Here is a 22,045-nt window from a genome sequence, read left to right as displayed (position 1 = left end):
AGAATAAAATGAATACTTATGAATAATTTCAAGTTAGAAATATGGTCGAGCATAAAAAGTCGTATGAAACTTGCCTATAATGGTAATTAAGACGCTCGTATGAAAATTATGAAACTCTCTTGCGCTCGTTTCATAAATATCCTCGCGTCTTAATTACTATCATTATAGGCTCGTTGCATAACGTACTATTATTTTTTATTTATTGTAATTTTAATGCATTGACGTATTTTATTGACAATGTCTACGCATATTCGCCTCTGACAATAAAGTTTACCTTATCTTATCTAATATCATCATTTATATGAGTGAAATTTTGACATGAATTATGTTGCGAAGTGAATTGTGGACATTTCGACATCTTCTGTGAACTTGCAATGTAAATAACCAAGTCAATAAAAGCACACTCAGAAAAGTACCTGTTGTCTTTTTCAAAGTGTTCCAATCAATACATTCATAACGAAACGGAAACGACCATAAGGTTGTATGACAAAATATATTTAATTTTTAGTATAGAATACTCTTCACTACTACATAGTGCATAATTACGAATCATTCTGTATAAACGTTAGGTAATACTGTGCGCTTAAGTAGCTTCTGAACGTATAACTATCTAGGATTCGTATCAATTTCATATTAGCGGCTTTAATTCTGCGTCTTTCATCTCTATTGCAATCTTTCTTTTGTATTATTAAATAGAGAAACGCTGTGCAGTTAACCTGGCACGATATATAATATAACTCTCGTACACTCTCTTCGTATTTTGTACTTCAAAGCTGGAGAATTTGGAGCGTTATAATTCGTAACACGTATTTCTTCGGAAAAACAATAAAAGTGACAATCTCGTGTTATAGATTTAAGAATCCTGTACTGAAAAAAATTGGTTAGAGACACTGAAGCTGAAAGTAATTACCAAGCAAGTCACTGATCACACTTTATATGACAGCAGGATTACAGTCGTTTTATGACGTCATAACAAGCCACCAAAATAACAGGCGACCATATAAGGGTAGGCTATTTATATTTTAGAATAATCCGAGCAATATATATGACTAAGGACCGGATTTTTATGTAATTACATATTATATTCCTTTCAACCTAATCGTACATAAATAATAAATCTTTGCGAATCTTGCAATTACCATTAATATATTAAAATTTGATACTATATATTGTTACATATTTACCACCACATTACATATTATGGCTTGGTATTACATAAATCTACATACCTAGAAGTTTTATTCATTTTTACTTCTCTAAAAGGGGGAAAAAAAACTTCTGCTGGGGAAGCTTACAATTAGAAATACATAGATTTAAAAAGCATTTTTTACCTACCCAAGAAAGGATATATTTCGGGACGAAACATAACGTCCTTAGTTCCAGAAAGTAATAGAGGTACTCATCGCAATCCACCCACTGTAAATATGAATGAACAAAAAGCAACCTTTCTCATACAACTTGTAGTGTAAAAATCACTCAGAAAGTAGCGTTGCTTTCATGCGGTGGAGAGGGACGAGGACGACATGATGTCTCGAACTATAATTGTTCTGCACACGTCTTAACAAGCCGTCCCATGCAATTTGCAACCTTACCCATCCTCTTCCTAATCCTTCCAGGGAAAACCCGTGTCAAGTCTGGCATGAGCCGCAATATAGTAGCCGACTTTTGAAAAGAAGCTGGAGTGAAGGATGAAACTGGAAAGATGTTGAAAGAATAAAATAAACAGCTTTTCAGATTATTGCTTGACCTCTTTACTTTAAATTTAGTAGACCTATACGGAAATGGGATTTTCCGAGCAATTGGAAAGTAAAGTTCTCGGCTGGAATAATCCTACCCTTCGGAATGAGACTGGAATGACACTTTTCAAACAAAAGTTTGTAAATGGCTATAGTTTGAGGTTTCAGTAGGTACTTTGTTTCTTACAGAGAGCAGCTAAAATGCATGTGTCCCATATCTCCTCTTATTTTCTTCTAATCCAGTAAAACGAAACAGTGCTTCCAGTACTGTTGTGTCATTCATTTCACTCAGTTCTCTAGTTTTAGTACTTACAGTATACAGTGCAAGTGAGTTTATCTACTGCTTTTAATAATAATCCGTGGCGTTACAGCCCGTGAAGGGCCTAGACCGACCAGCCGGCTGCTGGCCTCACGCCCACATGCCGAAGCAGAGGTGGACGATCATCCAACCATAATGGAGGTATCGTTTGGTTAGCACGATGATCCCCCCAGCCGTTATAGCTGGTATTCGCAACCGGATTTCGCTACCTATCGTAGCTCCCCAAGTGCATCACGATGCTGGGTGAGCACCGGTCCCATACACTGGCCGACATTTCATGAGAAAATTTCTTCCCCCATGAGGATTCGAACCAGCGCGCATTCCGTTACGCGAGTCCTAGGCAGGATGCCTTAGACCACGACGCCACGGCGCGGGACCTACTGCTTTTAACTAACTAAAATGACCCCTGTATCTTCAAACCTAACGACAAAAATAAAATTATGGATTGCGATGGACGAAGCTTTCACTACAGATGGAAAAATAGTAATGTGTCAAGTGTGCGCTAAAAAAGTCTGGTGCTCTATGAAATCACAACTGGAGAGTCTTGCTTATCCTATACCTGCCAGATATTGATATTAAATATTTTCATGATTTTACATATTTTGGTACATATTCAGCTTATTTTTCTTACATAAATATGTACATATTTCACACCATGATATTAAATAAAAATCCGGTCCCTATATATCACAGAAGACCACAGTTAGGCGAACAGCTTGGCCCTTGGCTTTACTTGTTGGTGACACGGGTTAAAATCCAAGTCTAAATTATGGTGCACGAAGACAATGTTAGGGAAGGTTGCCTGGAGTTAATTACCTAGCCTATATCTGAATTAAACGAAGTAACAAAATAAATAACATCACCTTCAATTTCTATTGTTAGGCTATTGCAGTAACAAAAACATCACCACTTTCTGCTATTGTTTTTTCTTGTATCGCACAGGCATTTCATCTGAAGGATAAAAGTTTAATATCGATATTTCGTTATATATTTTCATTAAAAACATGCGGTAAATAAGGCTTTGTTCTAAAAATAATAGTTTTTCTTATTAATACTCATTCTCTATAAGCTAGAATTGTGAGTACACGTGAGTCCTTAAGGGGAGAGGATGGTATTTTTTGGTGAAAAATGAGTAAATTTTCAAAAAAAAAATCTTTAAAATACTCTTTGATATGTGTCGAATGCATAGCATAATATTTTGTGGGTATTTGTGCCCTTATCAGTTGTTGAGACGCCATTTTTAAACTTCCTGCGTTATGGATTTTTAAATCACTCGCCCCCTTTTATTGTCGTTTCCGGTAAATTGAATTTTCAAAAAATAAAATTCTTTAAAATACTCTTTGATATGTGTGGAATGCATTGCATAACATTTCGTGGGTATTTGTGCACTTATCGGATGATGAGACGCCATTTTTAAACTTCCTGCGCTATGAATTTTTAAATTACTCGCCCCCTTTTATCGGTTTATGTTAACTTCATTTTTTTGCTACATTGCCAGACAAAAATGGATATAATTTCTGAACTATTAAAGATACATGCATGAAATTTAGAACACACATTCTTTAGAGTATTAGGAAACTTTTCTCTGTAACAGAATTTTGTTAATTCATTTCATTTTAAAACTACGTCCGTTTGTTTGCAAGAAAGGAAATCAGAAAAGTGTTATTAAATTTTAATTGTTTATTTTACAAACGTAGGGACTAATATCAAAATTCTGTTACAGTTTATAGAGCATGCTTTTGCAAGTATATTGCAAAAAAAACGGGATTAATCTACCATAAAAAATGGTTTAGATATATCGGTTTTAGTAAAATACTGCATTGGGTATATTTTTTTTCAAATCTGGGCCCCAAATATTTTTTTTTTCAAAATATTTATTTTTAGTTGAGTTGCTACACCTATGAGGTCTCTACATACAAAAAATTAGTATTTTACACCAAATAGGAAAAAAGTTTAAAAAAATACCATCCTCTCCCCTTAAATCAAGCAAAAGCAGCCCGTGGACATCTGTAATAATGTGTGAGATCTTTAAGGTGGTAGTTTTAACAATAGACAAACACTCTGTGTGTATGCGTACGTCTCTCTCTCTCTCTCTCTCTCTCTCTCTCTCTCTCTCTCTCTCTGTCCTCTCTTTCTGTATGTTTTAATATGATTAGTTCCACACCGGCTTCAATAGCGATTTTTTCCTAGCACTGCATTTCCGAAAACTTACTTTTATTTTCTGTGCGACGGTCAAAACATTTCCTCCTCTAAAATGAATTTGCTACAGTAAGTTAATTACGAATGTATTTTATAAATATCACCTGGATTTCAACATTTAAACAAATTAAAAAATATATATCCTTTAATATAAAAACAGTGCATTGAAACATTTTAAACTATATTTTTTTTTTAGTAGTATCGGAATTTTGGCAGCTCCGTAGCGGATTCCGTGTTTCTGGAGTTGGGCACTCTGAAGGCCAGTACTACCGGTTGTGAAAGTAATCGGTCCAGTGGATTACTTACTTACTTACTGGCTTTTAAGGAACCCGAAGGTTCATTGCCGCCCTAACATAGACCCGCCATTGGTCCCTATCCTGAGCAAGATTAATCCATTCTCTATCATCATATCCCACCTCCCTCAAATCCATTTTAATATTATCTTCCCATCTACGTCTAGGCCTCCCAAAAGATATTTTTCCCTCTGGCCTCCCAACTAACACTCTATATGCATTTCTGGATTCGCCCATACGTGCTACATGCCCTGCCCATCTCAAACGTCTGGATTTAATGCTCCTAATTATGTCAGGTGAAGAATACAATGCGTGCAGTTCTGTGTTGTGTAACTTTCTCCATTCTCCTGTAACTTCATCCCTCTTAGCCCCAAATATTTTCCTAAGCACCTTATTCTCAAACACCCTTATTCTCTGTTCCTCTCTCAAAGTGAGAGACCAAGTTTCACAACCATACAGAACAACTGGTAATATAACTGTTTTATAAATTCTAACTTTCAGATTTTTCGACAGCTGACTGGATGATAAAAGTTTCTCAACCGAATAATAACAGGCATTTCCCATATTTATTCTGTGTTTAATTTCCTCCCGAGTATCATTTATATTTGTTACTGTTGCGCCCAGATATTTGAACTTCTCCACCTCTTCAAAAGATATAGTAGCAAAATTCGGAAAATTATATATTTAATATCTCCAATTTCTTCAGAAAATATTCGTCCGAAGAAAACCGTGAAAATCTTAACTTTTCTAAGTGTCAAGAACTAACTGCCGATGTGTGTTCAATAAATGTAACAACCCTGTCACGTGTATGCAGAGAAGTGCAAAAAGCGGAAAAACAGGGTGCTAAGAAATGGTTTGTCTCGCCTAGAAAACTGTAATATACCTAAAAGAGTGACGAATTTAAATTACTTTGAAAACACACCATTGGAACTGCAAGCATCAATTTAAAGGCATGATTTCTTAATGCATTATTTATTATTGTATGAATAAATCATTTATTACCGTAGAAGTGGGTAAAGTCAATCAGTGGGTGTACTGTATAATCGATCATTTGCGATTTTTATTGAAAATTATATATTTTCTCAGGTACTTGTTAAAATTCTTCATTGCCTGATATTGCAAATGTAAGCGAGAGGGACAACAAAAAGCCTGCACGTGCCAACATTGGGAAGACTGTGTAATTACCGTTGACGTGAAAATTGTTATTTTCAACCTTTTCTCTTAAATGAAAACAAATTCTTACAAACTCTAAATTATCGTCAGCAGTGAAAGGAGACAGGAAGTATACGTAAGTACTTTTCGTTGAGATTGTATCCTGAAATAATAGTTTTGCAGTTCGTAAATGTTAGTACTGAAACTTATTATTTTAAAAGAACTTGTACCTTTGTAGGGTTAAGTCGATCATGCCATCGACTTACTCGAAGCAGATAGGACCAGCAGGAAATAACTCCAACTAACATTTATAAACAGAAAAGTGTCATAGTATAGCTTATATTGATGGGATAGTGGGGAAAGAGGAAGACGAAATTATGGTGAATTTCTTGCGTAAGAGAAGCATTGCCAAAAGAACATATTTTGTACACCCTTCTTTACCTGACTATGGGAACAACGTAATTTCTAAAGTGACATGAGGAGGGGAAGATTTCAAATAACATCTAAGCAATGTTGAATTGCATTTTAGATTATAATTGAAGTGTGTATGTCAATGTAAATTTTGAATTCTTAAATCTTTGTTTGTTGGCATGTAAAGTATTAAAATGTGTTTTTATGTTTTATAAGTTTCCAATCATAGTCACGTTTGTACAGTGGAGACCTGTAGGCCTAATTGTATCGAATAGTATGATCAACAGTAATCTCACTAGACGTTTTGATTTATCTAGAGAAAATCAAAACTCGAGTGGGATTTAATTGACTATTACACGATTAGAACAAAGTATATAAAGATTAGAAGTAACGAAGTACTCCAATACAATAAAATATTAATTGACTTACGAAAATACAACTGTCTTCAAATGTATTATTGTACCATCTCAACATTACAAATATTACGCTAGATGCATGCTAGATGGCAGTAGTGTCTTTATACAGACACTGCAATGATTACTATTCAATAAATCTTAATATTAAACAATCTCTGATACGTGACTATCCATAATATCATATAGCAGAAGTTCTTTTTATCCTCTCAGAGCAAAACCTATAACATAACCTAACTAATATACACAAGTGTTAGAAAAGTTTTAATTAACGACGATGACATAAAAAATAAACATGAATAATTTTAAAAGGAATAATTATTGAATGTACAATTTTCAAATTTGAATGTGGTTGGTGGTTCAATTGATGTTATATTGGACGTGTGCGTAATAGAAGTGGAACTCGTTGATTTAGGCCTACATGGTGTATTCAACTTATTCAGGATTTCCGAATGGTGCTCTTCATTTATTTGTAAATAGGATTTCAGAAGATGCATAGGTATGATCAGTGATTTTTATTAATTCTTGTTCTTGAATGCCAATGCGAGTCGTATTTGAAACTGCTGTGCATCGACTGGAGTGGTTTGTAATTTTATATATATTTTTGACGTCCAGACCAGCGCAGTTTCAAATGTTGGCAAACAAAGAAACAAATGCTAGGGACGTGATAAAATTAAACAAATGCTAGGGACGCGATAAAATTAAACAAATGCTAGGGACGCGATAAAATTGTGCGATAAGCAGCTATGATTGGTTGAAATACGTCCTTTCGTACCGTTTTATTGGTCAAAATTAGTATGACGTAGTAAGAGTGTAAAAGTCACAGTAAAAAAGATACGCTATATAATGCTATAGGAATATATATTATAGATTATTATTGTTTTTACACCCCTTATAACAAATAAAATATATGTAATACACTTAATTTGTTTTTTAAAAACATAAACAGTGATCGACATTACTCCGCAATATTTTAAAATCGATCTTAAACTAAAAATTCAATGGTGATCGACTTTACCATATTTAAGCAGGTAACTTCGATCACAAGTTTAAAAAATCAGTTTTTGATAGATTGTAATTCAATTCTTGTAACGTGCCTTCATAAGTGAAGGATATGACGATAAAATGCTATTTTCTGAGGAACTTCGCTCCATTGCATAACCTCAATATCATAAAAAAAAATTGCAAAATTTTGATCGACTTTACCCTCTTCAACGGTACTGCATTACATTCTTTTGTTATTGAGAACGGATTCTGTTTTCACCGGCCACCCATCCCTAGCGCCAGACAAGTTAGGTGGAGCACGCATCACCCGCTCTGAAGGTTTGACAATGTTGCACTTAAGCTACGGTTTGTTTACGGCGATCATCGCCGGCGATTATAAACTCTGGCGATGATCGTCAGGAAGTGTTTATCAGCATACATCGCTGTCATTCTCATTTGTTTTACCGCCATAACTCGATTCAATATTTCTACATGGCCTTCTCTAAATGGGCTATTCCATATGAAGTCGATCAGTAAAAAACCTCGCATTTTTTATACTCTACTTTTTTCCCTGTTTATTCAAGGTGCTGCGGAGAGTGCATTTTCAAAAATATGCTATCGAAAGTCAAACGATTTTCGTATTATTGAGCGACAAATTTAGCGTATTTTTATAAAAACAAGCCTCTTTCAGCGCTCAGAACTCTTGAACCATTTACTGCAGAACATTGAACGAGAGCTCATTTTGAAGCTGACATTTGGTAGGTTATGATAAGAAGTAATCATTTTTATTGTATACAGAGATACAGATAATCTGATTTTACTTTGCCAATTTGTAAAAATGTAAAAAAATATTGAGAAAAAACCTTGCATTATTAAGAGGGATTCGAAATTCTTTGGTTAGTGGTACGGCAATAAGTTTCGAGGGTATTAAATAGATTATTTTCACACGCCTAGACTTGAACATGGCAGTACCGCAAGCACTGGCCGAGAGCTGAAGATAAGCGAGCGTCATTTTACTCCTATGTTTATGAAAACCTGTGATAAAGCTAGCCCAGCTATGCGCTACTAGACGAAACATCACGTGTTTATGTCTCCTGGCCTTTCTTACCTCGGCTAGCTCCCGCCTCAGTCAGCTGGTTAGTTCACGCGTGTACTATCTATTTTCTTTATTTTATATTTTCAATACTTTCTTATCAACGTGCCATCAGTAAAAAAACATGTGTTTATTTGTACTTTCAATGCGAAGTCTAACTATAGGCCTATATTTTTTAAATATTTTTTCCTTGGCAAAGGCGTATTAATGAGGAAAAATCTAAATTTCTCCATTTCCATAAAAAGTAAGAAAATCTGTTTATATGTCAATATAAACTTTAATTTCTGAGCATCAAAATAAACCATGATTTTGACCATTGGGTGAAAGAGTTTCGGAGCTACAACAGTTTAAATTTGCAAATTTTATTAAAATACGATAAATTTAAATATTTTTAGTTTAAACACTATGAAGTTCTGATGCCTGAAACTTTGCACAAAGCATTGTATCACAGTTCTCTACGTACAAAAAAAGTTTTATTGTATTTAGAAATTGTAAGGTCAATTTTCTCTATATTTCGGTCGATTTGGGACGGAATAGCTCAAATATTGATTATTGAACATGTATGCGGCGATGTGTGTCTTGAATTTGCTTCAAAAGCAACCTCCAGCGATCTGCGTCGCGTCCAACGATCTACGTTGGCGATCTTCCCTGTTAAGAAACCGTGCGCATTCATTTTTACTAGCAACTCCAGGCGACAATCGCCAGCGATGTGCGTCCGGCGATGACCGCCGTAAACAAACCGCAGCTTTACACGTTATTGGCTCTCGCGAAACGTCAGAAGACTTGAACTCCACCTGTAGTTCTAGTTGCAAGGCAGCCCAGCTGTGTGGTAATAATTAAACCTAGATACGAAAGAAAATGTTATGCACTCCATTATAGCCTAATAAGTTATGGAATAATTCTTTGGTCGGCGGGAAAAGGCACACAAATCAAAAAAGTCACTTTTTCTGATGTAGTACCTAATCACGTAAGTCTAGCATTTTTTTTCTAACTTTGAAATAATAAAATTTCTGGTATTCTTAATTGAAAAGGGTCTTACTTTAACCAACATACATGAATTTCATTGACGTGAATATGTTAGGAGAAAATCCACAAACGATTAGGGAAAACGCGGAAATTCTACTTGAAGCAAGTAAAGGGATAGGGTTGGAAGTAAATCCCGAAAAGACTAAGCATATGATTATGTCTCGTGATCAGAATATTGTACGAAATGGAACTATAAAAGTTGGAGATTTATCCTTCGAAGAGGTGGAAAAATTCAAATATCTTGGAGCAACAGTAACAAATATAAATGACACTCGGGAGGAAATTAAACGCAGAATAAATATGGGAAATGCCTGTTATTATTCAGTTGAGAAGCTTTTGCCATCTAGTCTGCTGTCAAAAAATTTGAAAGTTAGAATTTATAAAACAGTTATATTACCGGTTGTTCTGCATGGCTGTGAAACTTGGACTCTCACTTTGAGAGAGGAACAGAGATTAAGGGAGTTTGAGTATAAGGTTCTTAGGAAAATATTTGGGGCTAAGAGGGATGAAGTTACAGGAGAATGGAGAAAGTTACACAATGCAGAGCTGCACGCATTGTATCCTTCACCTGACATAATTACGAACATTAAATCCAGACGTTTGAGATGGGCAGGGCATGTAGCACGTATGGGAGAATCCAGAAATGCATATAGATTCTTAGTTGGGAGGCCAGAGGGGAAAATACCTTTGGGGAGGCCGAGACGTAGATGGGAAGATAATATAAAAATGGATTTGAGGGAGGTGGGATATGATGGTAGAGACTGGATTAATCTTGCTCAGGATAGGGAGCAATGGCGGGCTTATGTGAGGGCAGCAATGAACCTCCGGGTTCCTTAAAAGGCAGTAAGTAAGTAAGTACTGGAATTTCATTATTATAGAGTACTTATATTCAGTTAAGAATAAGTTAAAAAGAAAGTCTCTTGAAAAATTAATTTTTTTCACTTGTGTGCCTTTTCCTGCCGACCAAAGAATTTGCACAAGGTAGAAAATATAACAACCAAAAATTAGTTTAGATATTATTTTATTAGCCGTTGGAATACAATTATTCATGGCATCGTCTGTGCAGATTGATCTAACAATGATACAATGATTTAGAATCATTTTAAACTACCGTAACACGTCACTTGCTTATTAAATAGAACACTAATGACTTAGAATATAATGTACAAGTTACTCAGCAAATAAAGTATTATTTACACAGTCAGAAATGCACAACACTAAAATAGTTGCTTGTAGATAGACGAGTAGCTTCTTTTAAGAGATGTACTAATTATTCAGCAATCACATACCAGCAGGCAATTAGTTTTCCTTCTTCTGAGGCTCGATGACACTCCTCTTCCAGTAGGGTCTCCAGGTACATGAAACAAGAGAACAAAAGGGCAGTACACACAAGAATAAATTATTAAATTGTATATTTAAATAACAATTTGTGCACATTGACATGTAATACATTTTTTAAAGATCTCTTAAACATATCATGTGATGAGCCTTAACATGTGGAGGGAAGTTTATTATATACGACTAAATGACTGCCTGTATGTATAGAATTATTAAGACTTAATAAGTCTGTGATAATTCAAATGTATAGGCCTATTAGATGTCCTATTGTAGTGTTCGTGATATTCCGAGTGTTTTAAAGGAATTACTATTTTTATGAATAAATCACACTGTTTGTTAGTATGAAATGGAAATATAAAAATTGGAAATTTATCCTTCGAAAAAGTGGAAAACTTCAAGTACCTTGGAGTAACATAACAAATATCAATGACAATAGAGAGGGAACTAAACGCATAATAAATATGGAAAATGCCCGTTATTATCCGGTTGAGTCCACACCTGTGGAGTAACGGTCAGCGCGTCTGGCCGCGAAACTAGGTGGCCCGGGTTCGAATCCCGGTCGGGGCAAGTTACCTGGTTGAGGTTTTTTCCGGAGTTTTCCCTCAAACCAATACGAGCAAATGCTGGGTAACTTTCGGTGCTGGACCCCGGACTCATTTCAAAGGCATTATCACCTTCATTTCATTCAGACGCTAAATAACCTAGATGTTGATACAGCGTCGTAAAATAACACAACTTATCCGGTTGAGAAGCTTTTGTCATCCAGCATGCTGTCAAAAAGTTGAAAGTTAGAATTTATAAAAACAATTATATTAAGGGTTGTTCTGTATAGTTGTGCAACTTGGACCCTCACTTTGAGAGAGGAACAGAGGTTAATGGTGTTAGAGAATAACATGCTTAGGAAAATATTTGGGGCTAAGACATGAAGTTAAAGGAGAATTTATTTATTTATTTATTTATTTATTTTATTTTGTTATTTTACGACTCTATCAACATCTAGGTTATTTAGCGTCTGAATGAAATGAAGGTGATAATGACGGTGAAATAAGTCCGGGGTCCAGCACCGAAAGTTACCCAGCATTTGCTCCTATTGGGTTGAGGGAAACCCCCGGAAAAAACGTCAACCAGGTAACTTGCCCCGACCGGGATTCGAACCCGGGCCACCTGGTTTAGCGGCCGGACGCTACAGGAGAATGAAGAAACTTACACAACGCAGAACTGCACGCATTGTATTCGTCACCTAACAATTAAGGAACATTAAATCTAGGCGTTTGAGAAGGGCAGGGCATGTAGGACGTGCGGGTGAATCCAGAAATGCATATAAAGTGTTAGTTGGATAATAGGAAGAGAAAATACCTTTCGGGAGGCCGAGACATAGATGGAAGGACAATATTAATATGAATTTGAGGGAGAAGGAATAACATGGTAGCGACTGGATTAATCTTCCTCAGGATAGTAACCGACGACGGGCTTATGCGAGGGCGGCAATGAACTTCCGGGTTCCATAAAAGCCATTTGTAAGTAAAGCATACTGTTTATAGAATGTAAACCGAGGGTACCGATAAAATTTTAAGTTCTTTGGAAAGTCCTTTACTTTCTGTACGTATGGATAATAGTTTCATAACTTTGATTCCACTTTTGTAGTTTAAGTATATGAAGATTTTGATGATCTCCAGAATATCATTCAATAAGATATAACTGAATGTACATAGACAAAAAAAACCGTCATAACTAGATCAACGGGTGATAGTATTTTTCAAGAAGACTCGAAATGCATACTACACCATAATTGATAAATTTCCAGTTACGAACTGAAAGTGGCCTTAACATGTCAGGACCGAATAAACCAACATACCTAGAAATATTGTCTTTTAAACTTCTTATACTATGGTGCTGTTAAGTAAAACTTATGTAGAATCATGTCTCAGTTAATTGAAATTCATAAATGTTGATTTATTTGCATTTTATTTGAGATTATTGTCTCTTAACCATTCAAGTGTTGAAGTTCCACTAATTTCTTGTTCCAAGTATGTATAACTGAAGTCGTGAAGTACAAGAGTTGTGTCGAAAGGTAACACAGATTCTCCTATATGCCAAGTCAGCCTGTTTCTAGCAAAGTGCCCACTGAAGTTTCCTTGTCGCCCGACATATCTCCTTAACCTGAATTTACAACTACACATATTGTGTCTCACTATATGCCAAGTCAACATGTTTTTCCTAACGTGCCCACTCAGCAAGTTTCCTTGCCCCCGACCAATCTCCTTAACGTGAATTTACTACTTCACATGATATTGTTACTCACAACGTGCCCACTCAGCAAGTTTCCTTGTCCCCCGACCTATCTCCTTAACCTGAATTTACTACTTCACATGATATTGTTTCTCACTACAGTATATGCCAAGTCAGTATGTTTTTCATATCGTGCCCACTCAGCAAGTTTCCTCGTCCCCCGACATATATCCTTAATCTGAATATACTACTTCACATGATATTGTCTCTCACTATATGCCAAGTCAGCATGTTTTTCCTAACGTGCCCACTCAGCAAGTTTCCTTGTTCCCCGACCTATCTCCTTAACCTGAATTTACTACTTCACATGATATTGTCTGTCAATATATGCCAAGTCAGCATGTTTTTCCTAACGTGCCGACTCAGCAAATTTCCTTGTCCCCCGACATATCTCCTTAAACTGAATTTACTACTTCACATGATATTGTTTCTCACTATATGCCAAGTCAACATGTTCTTCCTAACGTGACCAATCAGCAAGCTTCCTTGTCCCCCGACATATCTCCTTAACCTGAATTTACTACTTCATATGATATTGTCTCTCACTATATGCCAAGTCAACATGTTTTTCCTAACATGCCCGCTCAGCAAGTTTCCTTGTCTCCCGACCCATCTCCTTAACCTGAATTTACTACTTCTCATGATATTGTTTCTCACTATATGCAAAGCCAGCATGTTTTTCCTAACGTGCCCACTCAGCAAGTTTCCTCGTCCCCGACCCATTTCCTTAACCTGAATTTACTACTTCACATGATATTGTCTCTCGCTATATGCCAAGTCAGCATGTTTTTCCTAACGTGCCCATTCAGCAAGTTTCATTGTCCCCCGACCCATCTCCTTAACCTGACTTTACTACTTCACATTATATTGTTTCTCACTATATACCAAGCCAGCATGTTTTTTCCTAACGTGCCCACTCAGCAAGTTTCCTCGTCCCGACCCATCTCCTTAACCTGAATTTACTACTTCACATGATATTGTTTCTCACTATATGTAAAGCCAGCATGTTTTTCCTCTCGTGCCCAGTCAGCAAGTTTCCATGTACCCCGACCTATCTCCATAACATGAATACACTACTACACATGATATTGTTTCTCACTATATGCCAAGCCAGCATGTTTTTCCTAACGTGCCCACTCACCAAGTTTCTTGTCCCCCGACCTATCTCCTTAACCTGAATTTACTACTTCACATGATATTGTTTCTCACTATATGCCAAGTCAACATGTTTTTCCCAACGTGCCAAATTAGCAAGTTTCCTTGTCCCCCGACCTATCTCCATAACCTAAGTACACTACTTCACATGATATTGTTTCTCACTAGATGCCAAGCCAGCATGCTTTTCCTAACGTACCCACTCAGCAAGTTTCAATGTCCCCCGACCTATCTCCATAACCTGAGTACACTACTTCACATGATATTGTTTCTCACTATATGCCAAGTCAGCATGTTTTTCCTAACGTGCGCACTTACCAAGTTTCTTGTCCCCCGACCTATCTCCTTCATCTGAATACACTACTTCACATGATATTGTCTCTCTCACTATATGCCAAGTCAACATGTTTTTCCTAACATGCCCACTCAGCAAGTTTCCTTGTCCCCGGACCTATCTCCTTAATCTGAATTTATTACTTCACATGATATTGTTTCTCACTATAAGCCAAGTCAACATGTTTTTCCAAACGTGCCCACTCAGCAAGTTTCCTTGTCCCCCGACCTATCTCCTTAACCTGAATTTACTACTTCATAAGATATTGTCTCTCACTATATGCCAAGTCAACATGTTTTTCCTAACGTGCCCACTCAGCAAGTTTCCTTGTCCCCAACATATCTCCTTAACCTGAATTTACTACTTCACATGATATTGTCTCTCACTATATGCGAAGTCAAAATGTTTTTCCAAACGTGTCCACTCAGCAAGTTTCCTTGTCCCCCGACCTGTCTCCTTAACATGAAATTACTACCTCACATGATATTGTTTCTCACTATATGCGAAGTCAAAATGTTCTTCCAAACGTGCCCACTCAGCAAGTTTCCTTGTCCCCCGACCCATCTTCTTAATCTGAATACACTACTTCACATGATATTGTTTCTCACTATATGTCAAGTCAACATGTTTTTCCTAACGTGCACTCTCAGCAAGTTTCCTTGTCCCCGACCTATCTCCATAACCTGAATTTAGTACTTAACATGATATTGTTTCTCACTATATGCCAAGTTAACGTGTTTTTCCTAACGTGCACTCTCAGCAAGTTTCCTTGTCCCCCGACCTGTCTCCATAACCTGAATTTAGTACTTCACATGATATTGTTTCTCACTGTATGCCAAGTTAACATGTTTTTCCTAACGTGCACTCTCAGCAAGTTTCCTTGTCTCCCGACCTATCTCCTTAACCTGAATTTAGTACTTCACATGATATTGTTTCTCACTATATGCCAAGTTAACATGTTTTTCCTAACGTGCACTCTCAGCAAGTTTCCTTGTCCCCCGACCTATCTCCTTAACCTGAATTTAGTACTTCACATGATATTGTTTCTCACTATATGCCAAGTTAACATGTTTTTCCTAATGTGCACTCTCAGCAAGTTTCCTTGTCCCCCGACCTGTCTCCTTAACCTGAATTTTGTACTTCACATGATATTGTTTCTCAGTATATGCTAAGTTAACATGTTTTTCCTAACGTGCACTCTCAGCAAGTTTCCTTGTCCCCGACCTATCTCCATAACCTGAATTTAGTACTTCACATGATATTGTTTCTCACTATATGCCAAGTTAACATGTTTTTCCTAACGTGCACTCTCAGCAAGTTTCCTTGTCCCCGATCTATCTCCATAACCTGAATTTAGTACTTCACATGATATTGTTTCTCACTATATGCCAAGTTAACATGTTTTTCCTAACATGCCCACTCAGCAAGTTTCCTTTTCCCCGACCTATCCCCATAACCTGAATTTAGTACTTCACATGATATTGTTTCTCACTATATGCCAAGCCAGCATGTTTTTCCTAACGTGCACTCTCAGCAAGTTTCCTTGTCCCCCGACCTATCTCCTTAACCTGAATTTAGTACTTCACATGATATTGTTTCTCACTATATGCCAAGCCAGCATGTTTTTCCTAACGTGCACTCTCAGCAAGTTTCCTTGTCCCCCGACCTATCTCCTTAACCTGAATTTACTACTTCACATGATATTGTTTCTCACTATATGCCAAGCCAGCATGTTTTTCCTAACGTGCACTCTCAGCAAGTTTCCTTGTCCCCGACCTATCTCCATAACCTGAATTTAGTACTTCACATGATATTGTTTCTCACCATATGCCAAGTTAACATGTTTTTCCTAACGTGCACTCTCAGCAAGTTTCCTTGTCCCCGACCTATCTCCATAACCTGAATTTAGTACTTCACATGATATTGTTTCTCAATATATGCCAAGTTAACATGTTTTTCCTAACGTGCACTCTCAGCAAGTTTCCTTGTCCCCGACCTATCTCCATAACCTGAATTTAGTACTTCACATGATATTGTTTCTCACTATATTCCAAGTTAACATGTTTTTCCTAACGTGCACTCTCAGCAAGTTTCCTTGTCCCCGACCTATCTCCATAACCTGAATTTACTACTTCACATGATATTGTTTCTCACTATATGCCAAGCCAGCATGTTTTTCCTAACGTGCACTCTCAGCAAGTTTCCTTGTCCCCGACCTATCTCCATAACCTGAATTTACTACTTCACATGATATTGTTTCTCACTATATGCCAAGCCAGCATGTTTTTCCTAACGTGCACTGTCAGCAATTTTCCTTGTCCCCGACCTGTCTCCTTAACCTGAACTTACTATTTCGCATGATATTGTTTCTCACTATATGTCAATTCATCATGTTTGATCCTAACATGCCTCAGCTATCTGGGTTCAAACACATGTCTTCTAGTCATTATTATCTTTGCTAAAAATCCTTTAACCTGTTTTTCTTCCTATTTTCTGTATGCATTATTTCTGTTTTTTCCTAATATGGTTCAACGTGTCATTCCTACCTTACCAGATCGGCCGTTTTGCGTGAAGTGGCTATTTTTTTAGAATATGTAGAGACAAGTGGCAGGAATAAAATCAGAGCAAATTTTGCTGGTCTTTAAGAACCAATGCTGAAGGTACAAACTTAGTCTAAAACATTAGAATATTTGCTGGGAGATATAATTGCATCGATCAAATTACTACAATGCGTTAATTAGATAAATAAAATAATAGTAATAATAATAATAATAATAATAATATTAGTATTTACTATTATTTTATTATGTAGAAATAAATGCGATACTTTTTCGGGTCCTGACAGCATAAACGTCTCACAGGAGAAGGTTAATATTCAAATCCCTTTATTATACCATTAGACGTGCAAGTAATAGGCTTTGTCACATAGATTTGAAAAACACGAATATAAATATAATTGAAACAAAATTAATTTAATCTGTTCACACGCGATATATTAACAGTAACTAAATGTAAATACATTCATTTATTGAAACAATTCGTGTTCGTCATATGAAACACGAAATATATTGAAACTAGAAAAATTAATTAAAACAATTCTAACAACAAAATGTGAACGAATTTATTTATTAAAGAACAATTCCATGCGTTACCTCAGATTCTGGCTGGCTGATGTGTACATCTATTACCAGGCAGCATATCTTACTTGATATTTGAGGGGTTCACAACCAGAGTGGACTAAGTTCATCCGGAATATTTCTGAGATATTGAGTCGTAAAGTTCCTGGCTCACAATTAGCAACCTTCACCTTCCATAGGAAACGCTGCCCTCTGTGGAGTAACAAATGAGTTATGGACTTTGTTTGTTATGCCAATGAATAAATCTGTTTTCTTTATCTGAGATTGTATTAATCCACAAACTGATCACTGGTGGGCTTGGTCCACTCTAGTTGTGAGCCCCTCATTTGTCAGAGGAAGAACAATTGTTTGTATACATCTGAAGTCTGATTAGCGTACTATGCAACTAGTCAGCGATGTATGCAATGAAGGGAGAAAGGAACTGGCCACCCTACCCCAATATCTACTGGATTTGTTGCCTTATGACTGACGCCTTATTGGTGTCACTTATGAGGTACAAACCTGTCTTGGAACAGTTGACCAACAACGATTTCAAACGAATTTATGTAGGACTCACCAACAGAGAAAAAGAATTTTTAATAGCCAATTAGAACATACTTTTTAAAAAGTTTTGATTGGGAACTTACAATATTAACTAGGAAGTTTATTATATAATTTCATGTCCGTAACAATAGCTTTAGTCTACAGTACTTGTCAGTTACAAATGGCTTTCAAGGAACCCGGAGGTTCATTGCTCCATCTCACATGCCCAATATCTGTCCCTAATACTCAGCAAAATTAATCCAGTTACAGTATGAAATATTAATTTGTTTACTATTTCCAATTTCGTGATCATGTATTTTTTTATATTTTAGTAGGTTATTTTACGACGCTTTATCAACATCTTAGGTTATTTAGCGTCTGTATGAGATGGTGATACTGACGGTGAAATGAGTCCGGGGTCCAGCACCGAAAGTTACCCAGCATTTGCTCTTATTGGGTTGAGGAAAAACCCCGGAGAAAACCTTAACCAGGTAACTTGCCCCGACCGGGAATCGAACCCAGGCCACCTGGTTTCGCGGCCAGACGAGCTAACCGTTACTCCACAGGTGTGGACATGATCTTGTATATTGGCTACTAATGACGTTATGGTAAGTGTAAAGGACTAGATGATAAAAGTCTTCAAAATGGATTAATTATTTCAATTAAATACCGACAGACGAGTCTCGATTTATCGAAATCATTAAGCCAGTGAAACTCTGTTTGCAACATTATTTGATTTTTTTTAACCTATAATATTGTAAAAGTGGAACAACTGGATAATACGCACGGCAGACCAATATCGATAGTCGACTCTACTCGCTGGCCACTAGTCACCGGGCCGTACCGAGCCGTATCAAACAAAATATAATCGAAATGGTGGTAGTCAAATTTGCGACTATATTCTTAAATAATTCACTCCATTAGTCAAGTTCAAGGTTTTATGTAGTACAACGGCGGTTTTTTGAATGCATTAAAAGAAAATGAAGATGTAATAAGATAATAAACTAGGTTATCACAAGGAAATTAACAGGAAAAAAGGTGTGTTTCACGGAATACAATTAAAATGACGGAAAGTAAATTTCCAGTTAATGTTCGCCAAAGCGTAAAGTACGTAATTATGAAGGCGTTGCTGTTTTATTTCTGGCCTATAGAAAAATACCTAGCCTTTTACGAAAAAAAAATTTAAGGACCATGAAATTATTCACCGCTTTCATTATAGGCCTATTATTTTTTAACAATATTACGAATCAAAAACTGTCATATTATATAATTTTAACTACTACATGGACGAATCAAATCAAGCTAACCTAACCAAAGCTAACCTAACCTAACCAAAGCTAAGCTAACCTAACCAAAACTAAGCTAACCTAACCAAAGCTAATCTAACCTAACCTAAGCTAACCTAACCTAAGCTAACCTAACATAACATAACCTTCGTAAATGCAAGGCCTGTAACCGGAGCAAGAAGGGATCTCAATCATTTAATCTGCAAGTACACGCAAAAATAAATTCAAGTAAGGATCACGCTCCCACTGCATGAGAGGTCCGCGCATGCGCTACAGCAAAACTGTTTCTGTCCCGAGCCTCTCATCTAAGGCACTCGTCATAATTTACTCGCAATATTTACGCAAATACACATTGTCGCTAACAGTGGTGCTATCTCTCAATAATGTTCAGAACGAAGGAGGTAGACAGAGAGAAAAAATTTCTCCCGCCAACTACGCCACACACCAACGTCATGTTCTTATGTTGGTGACATTGTGTATTTACTTAAATTTGGTGGTAAACGTAACGGCACGGTTCAAAGTGACCGTGCTAATTCTCCAGTATAGCGGTAAAAGTTGATTCCAGGCAGTCCAGTCTTTCTTCACTACACAACTTGATTAGTTTCAACATATTTCAACTAAACACTGGAACTTACGCTGATTTAGAAGATTAATGGCCGATTTCCCCAAGTACTGTTAGAACATTTAACGATTCTTAAACTCTAAACAGTTTGTTAAATATAGTTTTTTCAGGTCTTCAACACTAGTTTGGCTTAACAGATTGTTAAGTGTTTGTTACCTTAAAATATAGGATTTTAGGCAGTTAAATCATTTGACAGATAGTTAAATATGGCAGATGACACCACAGCTGTTCAAACAGAAGCTGTGAAAGTAATAATTATTTATGTCTCTTTAAGGAGTGTTTCGTGAATGACTGGTAACATTTAAAAGACACTTTGAAAAACTAATGTAGGGAAGATAATCTTCAAAAGTATACTGATTATCATACTGGCTGCTTATTTTGATACTATGCAATTATAATGAATATTTAGAAAATGTGGGATCTCAAAATGGTAAAGTAACTAGGAATGATGGTTTACATACCATGCATGATATTCAATTTGTGACAATACAGATTTTCAAAACGAGTAGGCCGCAAAATTTTACAAGAAATTTAAACCAGACATGAATATCCTACAAACAGAAATAGACAACTTCAATTCAGCATCTACTATTTACTCTTGATTCTATGTTACTGGCTCTTTTCAATTAATTATAGCCAATGTATATAGTGTTTCAAAATACACAGTGAGTATTATATTAAAAAGATTTCAACAATAACCGCTTCTTTGAGAAGTCATATACAGTATTAGCATTAGTATACTATAACCTTACTTTGTAATAATATTATTCAATAGTAGTCACCTACAACTTTCATTCGTCTTTTTTTATCGATCATGGCCTACTGTACCAGGTCATGACTTTATACATGTTTCATGACTTACTTTACAATTGGGATTTAAAGAATAATATCAGTCAATAAAAATTTCCTTACACGTGCAAAATCATTACCAACTGCTATTGAGTGGTTAAAATAGTGTTAACGACTGTTACAGTTAAGTGTTGGTTGTTCTAAACAAAATTATGTTGAAGAAATGGAAAATACATTAACAAAACGTTAAAAATAAACAAGCTGTTAATTTAAGACTAATTAAGCCAAACTAAACATTTCTTGGAGAAACTGGCCATTAATCTCAGAGTTGACTTAAAATATTCCGTGCAGTGTTGACTACACAACACACTACATCTGGGGTTAAAAACAGCAAACGAAAGATCGTGCACTAGCGATGTGTACAACAGTAACTACAAAATGAAGTACCGGTACGTACCTGATAGCGAACAGATGGGCGCCAGTAGTGTTGCTCAGCCAAGCGATGTGAAGGAACTACACGCAAGAATCGGAGGTTACGAGTTAGCTCTCCAGCGCTGATCTCCAGTACTACCGCAGATAGTAGAGGGGGTATGCGAAGACACGGAGGAAAACACCAATTGGAGAACGTAGATAACAATGACGACCGAACCACAGTCTAGTATATTCAGTCACGAAGCTTGAGTTTTGAGGGTGCTAGAAACAATTGACTATGCCGGTACTATTTCGCATTGTCTGTAATGAGGCAATATTAGCGATCCTAGTAGTTAGCAACTATCTATGGATGCATATTTACAACGTATTGAGCTTCGTGACTGTATCTACTAGACTGTGACCGAACTACCGACCGGCGGTAGTTGTGAGTGGGATAAAATGGCACTAAAATGGGTATCCAACACTTGGAAATACTTTTATTTAGTCAGAGGCAGGGGTGTATTTTCGGTCTGGTG

At 36.5% G+C, this 22,045-nt stretch overlaps 1 long non-coding RNA gene across 1 annotated transcript; it reads right to left on the bottom strand.

Moving 5' to 3' along the window:
• Window positions 1-10,630: 10,630 nt before the first annotated feature.
• Window positions 10,631-19,917, bottom strand: LOC138712441 (uncharacterized). Its single transcript, XR_011335712.1, has 2 exons — window positions 17,895-19,917; window positions 10,631-10,974 (listed from the first exon to the last, which is right to left on the bottom strand). It is a non-coding gene; the product is annotated as an uncharacterized lncRNA (long non-coding RNA).
• Window positions 19,918-22,045: the final 2,128 nt, after the last annotated feature.

The sequence above is a fragment of the Periplaneta americana genome, chromosome 13 (assembly GCF_040183065.1).
Source record: "Periplaneta americana isolate PAMFEO1 chromosome 13, P.americana_PAMFEO1_priV1, whole genome shotgun sequence".
Classification (NCBI taxonomy): Eukaryota; Metazoa; Arthropoda; class Insecta; order Blattodea; family Blattidae; genus Periplaneta; species Periplaneta americana.
This window is presented reverse-complemented; position numbering and strand designations above follow the sequence as displayed.